The sequence below is a fragment of the Arachis ipaensis genome, chromosome B4 (genome assembly GCF_059453495.1).
Source record: "Arachis ipaensis isolate K30076 ecotype BB chromosome B4, ASM5945349v1, whole genome shotgun sequence".
Classification (NCBI taxonomy): domain Eukaryota; kingdom Viridiplantae; phylum Streptophyta; class Magnoliopsida; order Fabales; family Fabaceae; genus Arachis; species Arachis ipaensis.
Genome location: NC_142439.1, coordinates 50,813,932 through 50,829,044, shown reverse-complemented (window position 1 = coordinate 50,829,044; position 15,113 = coordinate 50,813,932). Strand labels below are relative to the sequence as shown.

Genomic DNA, 15,113 nt, shown 5'->3' with positions numbered 1-15,113 from the left:
CAATGAATGGGTGCAGCTGCACATTTTCTATGAAGGGCTCTCTTATGAGTCAAAGAAGGTCGTAGACCATTCATCCGGAGGATCTTTGAACAAGAAGAAGACCATTGAGGAAGCCATAGATGTCATTGAAACCGTAGCAGAGAACGACTACTTCTATGCTTCCGAAAGAGGGAACACTAGAGGAGTGATGGAGCTAAACAATATAGATGCTCTGCTGGCTCAGAACAAGCTCATTACCCAGCAGCTGGCTGACCTCACCAAGAAGATGGAGAGGAACCAAGTAGCAGCAATCACCACTTCATCAACAACCCAAGAAGGAGTGAATGAAGAAGCCGAGGGAAGTCAGGAGCAAGCCAACTACATTGGGAATTCACCTAGGCAAAACCATGATCCATACTCCAAGACCTACAACCCTGGATGGAGGAATCACCCAAACTTTGGGTGGGGAAATCAACAAGATAAAAGCCTTGATCAAAGACGCCCAAATCCCAACAATGCAGCCCACCAACATTTCACATCTAGACCATATCAACACCCCCATAACAACACCTCTCCACATCCATATCAAAACCAAAATAACTTACCTCATCCTTCCACCTCTAATCATGATCTACAATCATTGGATGACAGAATTTAAAAGATTGAGAATCTACTTGAAGGCATAGGCAAAGAGATTCAAGATAGTAAAACATTCCGAGAAGAGGTGATGTGCAATATGCAGAATCAGGATGCTGCCATCAAGAAATTTGAGACACAAATTGGCTACTTATTCAAGCAAATTTCCAGCCACAACCTTCGCAGCAATACTAGCTTAACACAAAGGGAGGAGTGTCAGGCTATCACCCTTAAAAGGGGAAGGAGTGCTGAAGCCAGACGCCCCAAGAGTCCCATACCCTCAGCAATTAAAGAAGAAAGGGGATGACAATCAGTTTTTGAGATTTTTGGAAATCTTCAAAAAACTGCAAATCAACATACCCTTTGCTGAAGCAATAGAACAAATGCCACTCTACGCCAAGTTCTTGAAGGAGCTCATGACTAAGAAGAGAAGCTGGAAGAACAACGAGACTGTGATACTAACCGAAGAATGTAGTGCTATCATTCAGCACAAACTACCCCAGAAATTGAAGGATCCCGGGAGTTTTCAAATCCCTTGTATTATAGGGGAAATCACAGTGAAAAAGGCTCTTTGTGACTTAGGAGCCAGCATCAATTTGATGTCGGTATCTATGATGAGAAAGATGAAGATTGAGGAAGCTAAACCAACAAAGATGGCCTTACAATTGGCAGACCGATCGTTTAAGTTCCCGCATGGCGTCATAGAAGATTTGCTGGTGAAAATGGGAGATTTTATCTTCCCAGCAGACTTTGTAGTGCTTGACATGCAGGAGGAAGCCAAAGCTTCCATCATCCTGGGAAGGCCATTCTTGGTCACTGCTGGAGCTGTCATTGATGTACAAAAAGGAGATCTCACCCTGAGATTACACAATGAAAAGATGACGATCAATGTGTTCAAGGCCATGAATTACCCACCAGAGCAAATGGGAGAGTCTATGAGGTTGGACTCACTTGAAGACGCAGTGCAGGAAAGTTTTGAAGAAGAAGAACTTGAAGGTATAATAGAGGAGGAGTCTACGTTTAGTGAAGAGGTTGCAACAGCAGAGAGTCAAATACAAGGTGCACCAAAGGAAGAGAACGAAAAGTCAGAAGCACCCAAACTTGAACTCAAAGCATTGCCACCCTCTCTCAAATATGCATACTTAGGAGAAGATGAAAATTACCCAGTAATTATAAGCTCATGCCTCAGCCAAGATCAAGAGGATGAACTGCTCAAAGTACTGCAAAACCACAAAGATGCCATTGGTTGGACTTTTTCTGACTTGAAGGGGATAAGTTCGGCCATATGTATGCACAAGATACTGGTGGAAGATGATACCAAACCATCCATTCAATCCCAAAGGAGGTTGAACCCAATCATGAAGGAAGTGGTACAGAAAGAAGATATGAAGTTATGGCAGGAAGGGGTAATTTACCCGATCTCAGACAGTCCCTGGGTTAGCCCCGTGCATGTTGTCCCAAAAAAGGGAGGAATTACCGTGGTTCCCAATGAGAAGAACGAACTAATTCCTACAAGGACAGTCACAGGATGGCGGATGTGCATAGACTACAGGAAGCTCAATGAGGCTACACGAAAAGATCATTTCCCCCTTCCATTCATGGATCAGATGTTGGAAAGACTCGCAGGGCACGCTTATTATTGTTTTCTTGACGGTTATTCAGGATATAACCAAATAGTGGTTGATCCCAGAGATCAAGAGAAAACCTCATTCACTTGCCCATATGGAGTGTTTGCCTACAGGCGCATGCCATTTGGGCTATGTAATGCACCTGCGACTTTCCAACGCTGCATGCTTTCTATCTTTTCAGATATGATAGAAAAATTCATTGAAGTTTTTATGGATGATTTCTCGATATTCGGAGATTCCTTTCCTAGTTGCCTACATCACCTCGCCTTGGTATTGAAAAGATGCCAAGAGACCAATCTGGTCTTGAACTGGGAGAAATGTCACTTTATGGTGACAGGAGGAATAGTCCTTGGTCACAAAGTTTCTAACCAAGGCATTGAGGTTGACAGAGCCAAAGTAGAACTTATTGAAAAACTGCCTCCACCCAGTGATGTCAGGGCAATTAGGAGCTTTTTAGGGCATGCTGGTTTTTACAGAAGGTTTATTAAAGATTTTTCAAAGATAGCCAAGCCCTTGAGCAATCTCCTTGTATCTGATACACCATTCATCTTTGATGAAACATGCATGTTAGCCTTTGAAAATTTGAAAATGAGGTAATCCTCTGCTCCTATCATTTCCCCACCTGATTGGAATTTACAATTTGAATTAATGTGTGACGTATCTGATTTTGCAGTTGGGGCAGTGTTAGGACAGAGGAAAGATAACTTAGTCCATGTGATATACTATGCGAGCAAAGTCCTTAATGATACTCAAAGAAATTATACCACTACTGAAAAGGACTTGCTAGCAATAGTTTTTGCATTTGACAAGTTTAGATCGTACCTCATTGGTGCTAAAGTGATTGTTTTTACAGATCACACAACACTTAAATATTTGTTTGCCAAGCAAGAATCAAAGCCAAGACTAATAAGATGGATCTTATTATTGCAGGAATTCAATATTGAAATCAGAGACAAGAAAGGAGTGGAGAACAAGGTAGCAGATCACCTATCCAGGATTCCTCATGATAAAGGTGGAACACCTGATACAAGTGTGAACGAGTTCTTCCCTGATGAGCAGTTGATGATAGTTCACAAAGCACCATAGTTCGCAGACATTGCCAACTTCAAGGCAACTGGGGCATTGCCTCCAGAGATCAATAAACATCAAAAACGGAAGCTCATGAATGATGCAAAGTACTTTGTCTGGGATGAGCCATATCTATTCAAGAAGTGTTCAGATGGAATCCTTAGAAGATGTGTTTCGGAAGAAGAAGGACGAGAGGTCCTATGGAATTGCCATGGCTCATGCTATGGAGGCCACTTTGGAGGGGATAGAACTACAGCTAAGGTGTTACAAAGCGGATTCTTTTGGCCCACCCTGTTCAAGGATGCCAAAGAACTAGTAAAGAGCTGCAATGAATGCCAAAGATCTGGAAACTTGCCCAAAAGAAATGAGATGCCACAAAATTTCATCTTGGAACTGGAATTGTTTGATGTGTGGGGAATCGATTTCATGGGACCATTCCCAACCTCATATGCAAACAAATACATCTTGGTAGCAGTGGATTATGTTTCCAAGTGGGTAGAGGCTATTGCAACCCCAACGAATGATAACAAGGTAGTCATGAACTTCCTCAGAAAGAATATCTTTAGCCGGTTCGAAGTCCCACGAGCACTCATCAGTGATGGAGGGAGCCATTTTTGTAACAGACCACTAAAAGCTCTTCTCCTACGATATGGGGTAAAACACAAGGTAGACACACCTTACCATCCCCAAACAAGTGGACAAACTGAGATATCCAACAGAGAGCTAAAGAGGATTCTGGAAAAGACTGTGGGTGCATCAAGAAAGGATTGGTCGAAGAAGCTGAATGATGCTCTTTGGGCATACAGAACAGCATTCAAAACACCACTTGGAATGTCCCCATATCAACTAGTGTATGGGAAGGCTTGTCATTTACCACTGGAGCTGGAACACAAGGCTCTCTGGGCTATCAAGATACTAAATTTTGACAGCATTGCTGCTGGTGCAAAGAGGATCTTGCAGCTGCAAGAAATGGAGGAATTCAGGTCACAAGCCTATGAAAATACCAAGATGTATAAAGAGAATGCAAAGAGAAGACATGACCTGCATCTTGCACCCAGGAGTTTCGAAAAGGGGCAGCGAGTACTCCTTTACAATTCCAAATTGAGACTATTCCCAGGAAAACTCAAATCAAGGTGGTCCGAACCTTTTCTTGTCACAAAAGTTTCGCCATATGGACACATCGAAATCATGGATGAAGGTTCAGAGAGGACTTTTACAGTGAACGGACAAAGACTCAAGCATTATCTGGGCAACATGGGGGAAAACCCCAGAATAAATTACCATCTCAAGTAAAGGAGGAACCGTCGAGCTAGCGACGATAAAAGAGCCCTCTGTTGGGAGGCAACCCAACCTCAGTTAGTTTCCTTTCCATCTTTATTTCAATAAGGATCACAAGTTATTTCCCCTGTATTGCGAGGAGCTAAGTTTGGTGTTCCACACCAAAACAATTCAAGAGTGAAAGTGTGATTCTAAGTTTGGTGTTCCACCAAAGACATTAGTTAGAATTACACCTCACTCCCAAAACATATTGCTAGCTCCAACCAATCAAGGGAAACCACTTAAATGTAGTTAGACTTTAGTAATAACTGTTTTGTTAACAACAAGATATGAGGTTCTCTGCATATATGCAATGTTTTGTACTGGGCAAGGAACTAAGTTTGGTGTTCACACACCAAATTAAGTTCAAAAGCCACAAGCATACATGCAAGCTAACTATGTCTCAAGTGCTTTAGGAACAAGCAACTTCCAATAACTTTGCAGAAATCTTATGAGGAAATGGTGCACCTTCACCCAAGGAAGTGAAGTAGCAAGGACTAGGATGATAACAAAGAAAGAGGGCAACTAGAAATCATCACCCGAAGGTTGCATTGTTACTTAATTCCATTATACTCAGAATTGTTGAAAATTGGAAGTCCGAATGCACTTTTGATTAATAGTTACTCGTAGTTGGAACCTTTTTCAAATTCTGACTTTTAAGTTTTTGTGTTGAAGAGGTCTGTGTTTACTAGTCTTTATGTCACTGCATCCTCTCTTTACTTACTTGTATGCTTGTCCCTTTGAATCAAATGAAAAAGAGAATGTGTTTTTAAAGACCAGAGAGGAGTTCATGCTATGGAGTAAGTTCATGAGTTTATGGTATAGTCATAAGTTAGCTAAGTTGGTTCAACCATAAGGTGGGAAGATAACTATCTGTCAGGAATGCTATGCTTGAGACACACCCCATAAAACTAGCTAAATAAGAAGATACTAATAAGAAAAAGGGAAAGAACAATAAAGGTTGAAAAATAGAAGAAAAAGAGTAAGCAATAAGGCTAGGCACCAATGGTTTTAATCTTGAGGCATGTGTCTGTAGTGCTCCTGTGTGAGGGATCTACTTGGATGAATAAGCTCTTAGGGGTGCCTTATCACTTGGTAACTTGGGTTAACTAACTCGGGATTATCAGCTGAAAGTCCACTATCAAGAGTAACCCTTACTACAGAGCATTTAGTAACCCAAAGAGGTGTTGGACACCAAGGTCTCAAGAAAAGAAAATAAATAAACTATATGCCTGTGGTGTGTATGTATGGGGGAAAGACTTGAGCAAGTAAGTCCTTAGGGGTGCTTCAACACCTAGCACCTTGAATCAACTGGTTTGGGAGTGTTGGCTGAAAGCTTATTTTAAAGAGTTGCCCCCTTACAGAACACTTAGCCTAAGAACAAAAATAAGCCCTGAAATAACAACAAAAGGATCAATGAATAAAAGTCTCATGGGATGCAATCACAGTGAGTATTCTAGGACATGATAAAGGTCTGAAAGCCAGGAATGAACCTAAGTTGCTATGCATGAAACCACCATAAAACCAGGGACATGACTTCCACAAGAATGACTCATTTCTCTTGGCATTCCATTCATCATTCTCTTGTTCCAGTACTTGCTTAGGGACAAGCAAGCTTTAAGTTTGGTTTTGTGATGCTAGGGCATTTTGGCCAGTTTTACTGACCTTTTCTTTACAGTTTTTAGGGTAGTTTCATGCATTTCCTTAGGAAATAAGCTAGTTTTGGGTAGATATTCACTTACATCTTGATCCAAGCATACATTGTGCACTTTACATGATTTCATGAGGATTTTGCATGAATTTAATGACAAATTGGATGTTGCATTTCCCATGACTTGGACTAGAACTTTGATGCACTTTATTGCTTAATTTCAGGACAAAGGAAGCAAAGAAGAACCACATTAGTGGCAACGTTAGTTACACTAACGTTGACACTAACGTGGAATGGGAGTAACTTGCAAAGTTAATGAGAAAAATCATTGCCAATAACGCTCTAGAAGCCATCATTGCCCACGTTAAGAGTCACGTTAACTAAGCTAACGTGAACTCTAACGTGGAAGAAAAGAAATGGAGCCAACGTTAGTGACACTTAACATTATCACTAACGTTGGATGATGCCAAGGCATCTTAGGCTAGTTTCACTAGTATTTTTCTGTTAGTTTTAGTGGTTTTATGCATTTTCTTGAGCTTAAAGTAACCAAGAATGGTTAAAAGAATAACAAAGCAATGAACCATCCAAACAATATGATTTTGATGCAAATTCCATGAGTTTTTAGTTATATTACTTAAATGCTATGAACGGAAGATTTCTCATGAAATTTTGCAAGACTTTGATGTAATTGTTTGGATGATTTCAGGAAAGAAGAGGCTAGGCAAGGAAGCAACAAAGTCAATAAAGGAAGCTTGAATATCACATGTGGAGTTTAAGTTCCAGTTTAAGCCTAAACTGGAGCTTAAACGCCAGAATCATGAAGGCTAAGAAATGCTGGAATTGAAGTTTAACCTCCAGTTTAACCTTAAACTGGAGGTTAAACGCCAGAATGAGAATGCCAATCAGGAAGCATTCCACGTTTAACCTCCAGTTTAACCTTAAACTGGAGGTTAAACGCCAGAAGTGGGAAATGCACCAGGGAGCCATTTCCACGTTTAAGCTCCAGTTTGACCTTAAACTGGAGCTTAAACGTGTTCGACACCTCCAGGGCTACATTTCTCAGCTTCCACGTTTAAGCTCCAGTTTAACCTCAAACTGGAGCTTAAACGTGTTCGACCTCCAGGATGCCTTCTTCCATTTCCACGTTTAAGCTCCAGTTTAACCTTAAACTGGAGCTTAAACGTGTTCGACCTCCAGGGCTGCCCTTTCTATCTCCACGTTTAAGCTTCAGTTTAACCTTAAACTGAAGCTTAAACGTGTTCGACTAAGTTACCCTCCAGGGCTGCCTTCTTCCATTTCCACGTTTAAGCTTCAGTTTAACCTTAAACTGAAGCTTAAACGTGCTTCTACAAAAGGCTTCACTGGAAGTGTCTGGCGTTTAAGCTGCAGTTTAAGCTTAAACTGCAACTTAAACGCCACTCTTGGAAAAGGTTTCTGGGCCAAAAATATTGCGGTTTAAGTTAGTCTTTGAGCACAAACATTAACTTAAACTTACTCTGGCATGAAACCCAATTGAATATCATGGTTTATGGGATTGGGCCTAAAGGATTGATGAGTCTGAAATTTCAATTTGTTGAGTCATGTATTATTATTTGATTATCACTAAGTTGGCTCAATGAATGTTACAGAATTTGGATCAGGAACCTCATCAAGATTATGGATCATAAACCCAAAGCAAAAGGAAAGCAGGGAGAGGCCTCAAAGCCCAAGAAACATAACAGAAGCTCAATATAGAAAGTGTATAAATAGGATAGAATTTAAGTGAGAGAGGACTTTTACTTTCACTTTGAGCTAGTTTTCATATCTTTGTAATTGAATTCAGAGCTATGACTCACTAAACCCCCTTTCATTGGGTTAGGGAGCTCTATTGTAATTCAATGAATCAATAATAGTTTATCTTCTTCTTCAATCTTTTCTCTTGAATTTTGTTAGAAAGCTTCTCGATCTAATTCCATTGGGTAGTTGTCTTGGGAAAGAAACTACCCATAATTGGAATCCTTCGGAACCTTGGGAAAGGAATGGAGGATTCATGCTAGAGAAGCTTTCTCACAGTGAATTGGATTGGGGTTTGGATGGATATTGTGACATGTAATCCTACCAAATTGTGGTTCATGAAACTGTGTGGTATAATCAGTGATCGAGCATCATCTCTTCTTATGAACATTTAAACCAAGGGATTGGGAATTTGTTCATTTTTAGAGAGAATTGGTGAGCCAAGGGATTGGGATCCAATCATATAAGATTGCCAAGCAAAATTCAATGAACGCATTGCTTGAGGAAGAGATAAACATGTTTTGATTCGGAGATCTCAATATCTCCTATAACCCAATGAATCCCCCATTTCTGATTTCCATCTTCTCTTTACATTCTGCAACTCAATTCATGCAATCACCCCCATTCCCTTTTAATTTCAGCAATTTAGTTTCTGCTCTTTAATTCATGCAATTTAAGATTCTGCCATTTCAATTTCTTGTCATTTACTTTTCCCGCCAATTTTACATTCCGCAATTCTCATCTCAATCTTGATTCCGCTCAACTAGAACACACTTCTAACCCGAATTGCTCACTCAACCAATCCTTGTGGGATTCGACCTCACTCTATTGTGAGTTTTTACTTGACGATAACCGGTGCACTTGCCGGAAGGAATTTTGCCGATCGTGCAATTTCCTAAATCGTAGCATAACTAGTTTATGTGCATCAAGTTTATGGCGCCGTTGCCGGGGATTGGTTTTCGATTGACAATTCTCAAATTGGAAGCTAACTAGATTGAGCATTTTTCTTTTGATTAATTCAGTACACATTACTTGTTGAATTTTAATTTCTGCACTCTGTTACATGCTTTCTTTCTTTATGCCTTTAAATTCAAGCAACTAACTCACTGACTCACTAACTGTTTGAATTAATTCCTCAATTGCTCTAACCATACTCTTCCATTAACCAAGAGTATTTCACTTGTTTGTTGCCTGTGCTGTGTTCTTGTATGACAGGTAGGAGAGGAGAGACATCAACTCCTCCATATACCGAACCAGAGAGGACCCTTCATAGACTTAGAAGGAAAGCAAGAGGGAAGAGAGTACTGGGAGAAGAAGAATCTGAAGGAGAATCTGAGGACAATTTTGAGGAAGCTCTAGATCTCAACATGGATAGAGAAGTTCACAACCATGAGAGAGCTGATGGAAACAATGCCATTCCTGAGAGGAGGGTTCTTAGTTCATACATAAACCCAACCTCTGGGAATTGTGGTAGCAGCATTCAGAAACCACCCATTCAGGCCAACAATTTTGAACTCAAACCACAGCTAATATCACTTGTGGAGAATCATTGTTCATTTAGTGGTAGTGCTAATGAAGATCCCAACCAACATCTCACAAAATTCCTGAGAATTTGTGACACTGTGAAGTCCAATGGAGTCCAGGAAGATGCCTATAAACTGCTTTTGTTCCCATTTTCACTTAGGGACAAAGCAGCTAAGTGGCTGGAATCATTCCCAAGGGGGAGTCTAACAACATGGGATGAGGTGGAAAGCAAGTTTCTGGCACGTTTCTACCCCCCACAAAAGGTCAATAGGCTTCGATCTGAGGTTCAGACTTTTAGACAACAAGATGGTGAAACTCTCTACGAGGCATGGGAGAGATTCAAGGATTTGACAAGGAAATGCCCACCAGACATGTTCCATGATTGGGTGCAATTGCATATTTTCTATGATGGACTCTCTTATGAATCAAGGAAGGCTGTAGACCATTCATCAGGAGGTTCATTGAACAGGAAAAAGACTGTGGAAGAAGCCATTGAAGTGATTGAGACAGTGGCTGAGAATGAGTACTACTATGCATCAGAGAGGCACAACACTAAGGGAGTCATGGAGCTGAACCATGTTGATACAATTCTAGCCCAAAACAAGGTGTTTGCCAAGCAACTAGCAGAGCTTACCAGGCAATTAGAAACAAAGCAAGTGGCTGCAATACACACACAAGATCAAGAGGAAGTAAGCATTGAAGGAGGTGATTGGGAAGAGGCCAACTATGTGGGAAACCAACAAAGGCAATCATATGATCCACATTCCAACACTTACAACCCAGGATGGAAAAATCACCCAAACTTTGGGTGGGGGAACCAACAAACCCAACCACAAAACCACAAACCTTACAACCACAACCAACATAACAATTCCACATACCAAAACTCCAACCAAAGATCATACCAAGCCACACAAAACACTTACTCCCAACCATCATATCATGGCCAAAATAATCAACCTACCCAACTTAATCCGAACCAACAATTTCAAGATCAATTAAACCGGATAGAAGGAATGATGGCAACCATGAGTCAAGACATAACCGAATTGAAAAGCTTCAGGGATGATGTGAGAGCTACCTTAAGAAACCATGGTGAAAAACTCAAGAGGATGGAGTCTCAAGTAGGAGAGCTATCTCAACAGGCCCCCAAATCAACTGCAGTGTTCCCTAGTGACACAGAAAAGAATCCTAAAGGGGAACAAAAGAGAGTGAGATGGGAAGAATGCAAGGCCATCACCATATTGAAGGAAGTCTCAGAAGAAGAAGGAATCAGGCCCTCAGAGCAGGAGCCAGAAACCTTGAAGGAAGGTGTGGAAGAAGCTAAGCAGGAAAGTGAAACTAAGCAAGCCAAGGAACTGCAAAAAGGCACGATGGAAACATACCAACCAAAAGCACCATTTCCTCAGAGGTTAGGAGGAGGTGAAAAAGGGAAAACCTATTCAAGGTTTTTAGAGACATTTAACTCTCTCCATGTCAATATTCCCTTTCTTGAGATTCTCCATCAAATGCCTACACACATCAAGTATTTAAAGGAATTGTTGAGCAAGAAAAGAGTTTTGAAGGGAGGACAAACGGTAACAATGAACAAAGAATGCAGTGCCCTCATCAAGAAGGACACAGTCTCTAAGAAAATAGACCCAGGAAGTTTTCATATCCCTTGCATCATAGGGGAAACAAAAATTGACAGAGGATTCTGTGATCTAGGAGCTAGCATAAATGTGATGCCTCTAACTCTTATCAAGAGGCTACAACTGAATGAGGTGAGATCCACTGATGTAATCATACAACTGGCTGACAAAACTCAGAAGCAAGATGAAGGGGTAGTTGAAAATGTGCTGGTGAAAGTGGGGGATTATTACTTCCCCACAGACTTTGTCATTGTGGACATGGAGGAAAGCTACTTACACCCTATCATTCTGGGCAGACCATTTCTAGCCACTACTAGAGCACTCATAGATGTAGAACAAGGAGAGCTAATTCTGAGAATACATGATGAACAGCTCATTTTCAAAGTTTTCAAACCTGCATCTGAGCCTGAACCAGAACCTGAAAAGCCTAAGGATGATAGTAGCCATCTGTGTTTGGAGGAAAGTGATCCAGCAGCTGAAACTCTAAAACAGTCCTTGGAAGGCAAACAAGAGTTGCAAGAGTTAAAGCCACAAGAATCAATGGAAACAGATCAGAAGGATCCTCCTGATATAAGGGTCAATGAAGAAATCCTCAAGAGAAAGGGAAGAATGATAGGGAAATTGCCAAGAGGGTGGAGAAACAAGAAAATTCCCACTGAAGGTTTTTCTCCGGGAGATAAAGTGATATCAAGTCATTATCTGCCAATCCCACCTGACCTCAAAACCATTCCTTCCCAGCTCCCTCAAGTGTTCACAATCAGGAAAGTTCTTTCTATGGAACATTTAGAGGTCATGAAGGAATCAAGTGGGGACGTTTGCATAGTGAGAGGAGAAGACGTCAAGCACTACAATCCACCCTAACAAGGGACAACCGTCAAGCTAGTGACGTTAAAGAAGCGCTTCATGGGAGGCAACCCATGTTTTTAATATCCTTACTCTTTTTTTGTTTTGTTTTGCATCTAATAAAGCATGGCTTCTTATGCATGAACTTGAATCCTCAGGACAACTGCTGAAAGAGTGCACTAAACATTGCATATAAAATACAATTTGTCTCTAAGTTTGGTGTGCCTAAGGGCACCCCAAACTTTATTCAAAGTGCATTCAATTTTTCTTGCAAAGAGCACAACCAAACATTAAGTTTGGTGTTCCTCTTTGAACACGGTTCATGAAAAGCAAGAAGTTCCTCTGGATTTCGAAATTCATGACAAGTAGACCATTCACATGTTTTAATACTTTGGTTTCAATTACTTAGGGTAGTAACTTTGTTTAGAATCAAAGAGCCAAAGTGACTATGATTTATTGGAATTATGCACATTCATTAAGGACAACCAATATGGATTTCATGTCATCAGGAGACGTTACCAAACACTAAGTTTGGTGTCCAATAATAAGTGTGCATACATACAAAAGTCACGGCTATAAGCTCATGGAGTCAATCATTGATTTACATGTGCAAGTACTATTCATCATTCACATGGACCGAAAAATGATAGCAAACTTGTTTGTTTGTGCAGGTACAAAAGAAAAGACAAAAATGGAGGAAAAAGACAAAGGGAGGTACGGTGCTTGGTCAAAAAGAAAGTTCACAAGTCTTTGAAGCTAACACATGGGAAAAGGAAGTTCTGCAAGAAAAGATTGCTACATGTACAACCTAATGCACCCGAAATACTTCCAAGAAAATGAAAAGCAATTTGTCCTTCTCCCTAATCCATATATTTACCATCAAGCCACCCTTCACAAACCACCCTAGCCGTCCATTTTTCACTTAAGGGCCCTATAAAAAAACCACTTGGGGAACGACTTCAACACCACCAAATCTCCTTCATGCACATTTTCTTCATCATAGCATAAACAATCTCTTGCCGAAAATCAACCTCCCCACATTTCCAACAACACTTCTTGTTTCACCTTGTCAACTTTAGCTTGTCACTTACCCCAAAACTAAAGAACCAATGGCAGCTTCATCTAGCCACAAAAGAAGAAAAGACAAGCAACCAATGGAGGAGAACAGGGAATTCGATGCAAGGAGATACAAATCAGTTTTCCATGAGATTCAAGCCGAATGGATGAGACCTAAAAGGGTACTAGCTGAGGTTCCCTTTGACCTTGAAAAGGATGAGTTCCCAGGTGTTTGGGAGAAGATCAAAAAGAGGAAGTGGGAGCTCCTGACTAAGCCAATCACTAAAATCAACATCAACTTGGTGAAGGAGTTCTATGCAAATGCAGTGAGGGAAGACTCAACCAAGAAACCCACATACAAAAGCTATGTGAGAGGGGTGGAAGTTGACTTCAGCCCCAAGGCAATCATGAAAACTCTTGGCCTGAAAAACATACATTTCAGCCAAGCAAGTTATGAGGAAAGGATGATAGGAGAACCTGACTACACGACTATTGCTGAAGATCTTTGTGCCATCAGAGCTGAATGGGTGAGAAAAACAAGAGGGGCTCCAAGAGTCTTGAGAAGGGGAGACCTAACACCTGAAGCTAAAGGGTGGTATGCAATAGTTAGGAGATCCATCCTACCCACTGCAAACTCTTCAGAAATAGTCCCTAAAAGAGCCATCTTGCTTCATTGCATTATGGTGGGAGGGGAGATCAAAGTTCATAAACTCATTGCTGAACAAATACAAGAGTTTAGTGAGAAAAGTGACCCTGAATCCTGGCTCCACTTCCCTAGCACCATTATTAGACTATGCATCGATGCCCAAGTACCACTTGAAGATGAAAGACCTAATTGGCTATATCCGGGATTGGCCATAACTGCGTACAGAATGACTCTTGGCCCAACTCCTCCAAGACATACAAAAAGAAGAAATGAAGAAGGGCAACAAGCGGAAGAAGAGCAAGAAGCTGAACAAGAAGGACAGAGAGGAGAAGATAGAGAAGAAGAGCAAGAAGAGCAAGCAATTCCAGAAAGAAGACAACGAACTCCTAGAGACCCCATGGATATGAGCAGAATGCAGGAAATCATGGAAGGAATGTCTCAACAATACATGAGGTCTCAGGAGAGACAAGAGGACTTTCACCTAAAAATGATGGATATGCAAAGGAAATTTGAATCAAGATTCTTGGATCTGCAAAGGGAACAGAATTTACACTTACAGGAATCCTTCAGCCACATATGCCAACACCAAGATGCCAATGTCTTGGCAATCAAGGAAGCCACCACTTTACAGAATGCAAGATACTCAGTCCAAGCTGATTACAACATCAGTTCGCAAATCAAGCTTAACTACATAGGGGAACATCTACACAAGATGGACCCAGCATTCCCAGCTTTTGATGAGTATTTCAAAGGAAGGAAAGAAGAAGAAATAAACAAGGCAATGATCCTTGAAAAAGGAGTGGAAGAAACAATGAAAAAAGCTGGATTCTGGAAAAAGCTCATGAGAAAAGACAAAGGAAGCACAAGTGGTCAAAAAGAGGCAGGAAGCAAGAAGAAGCAGGATCCTAAGAATTAAGAAGAACCAAGCAATAAATAAGAGGTGGTCTCGTTCCTTAATAATCAAATGATAATTGGTGAATTGTCTTTATGAGCTTCCTTTCATCATAAGTCATTTAAGTGTTATGTGGAGTTCTTTTTTTAGTGTGAGTGTCTGTTTATTGCTTTGAATAAAGTGAATGCCTAGATGTTTGGATATAACTTCACCTTCTTAAACAAGGCTTGCCATGCTTGTTCTGTTTCCAAAAATAAAAGAAAAGTTTGAACAAAAGTAACTTGGCTAAATTAGTGACAAATCAAGAAGAATTAAGTGGTGGTATGCATGCTTGATTGTTTAGTCAGATCACTGGAATTAGAGTGTAGAATTATCATTTTTTGTGTAGAAATTGAAAACTGTCTATGGATCTTGATGAATAAATGTCTTTGGCCATGAAAAAGAAAGAAGAAGAAGAAGAAAAAGCCAC

The 15,113-nt window shown here is 40.6% G+C and overlaps 1 non-coding gene across 1 annotated transcript; it reads right to left on the bottom strand.

Annotated features, from left to right (window-relative positions):
- Nucleotides 1-9,845: 9,845 nt before the first annotated feature.
- On the bottom strand, nt 9,846-9,949 carry LOC148567530 (small nucleolar RNA R71). Its single transcript, XR_015881480.1, has one exon. It is a non-coding gene; the product is annotated as a small nucleolar RNA R71 (small nucleolar RNA).
- Nucleotides 9,950-15,113: the final 5,164 nt, after the last annotated feature.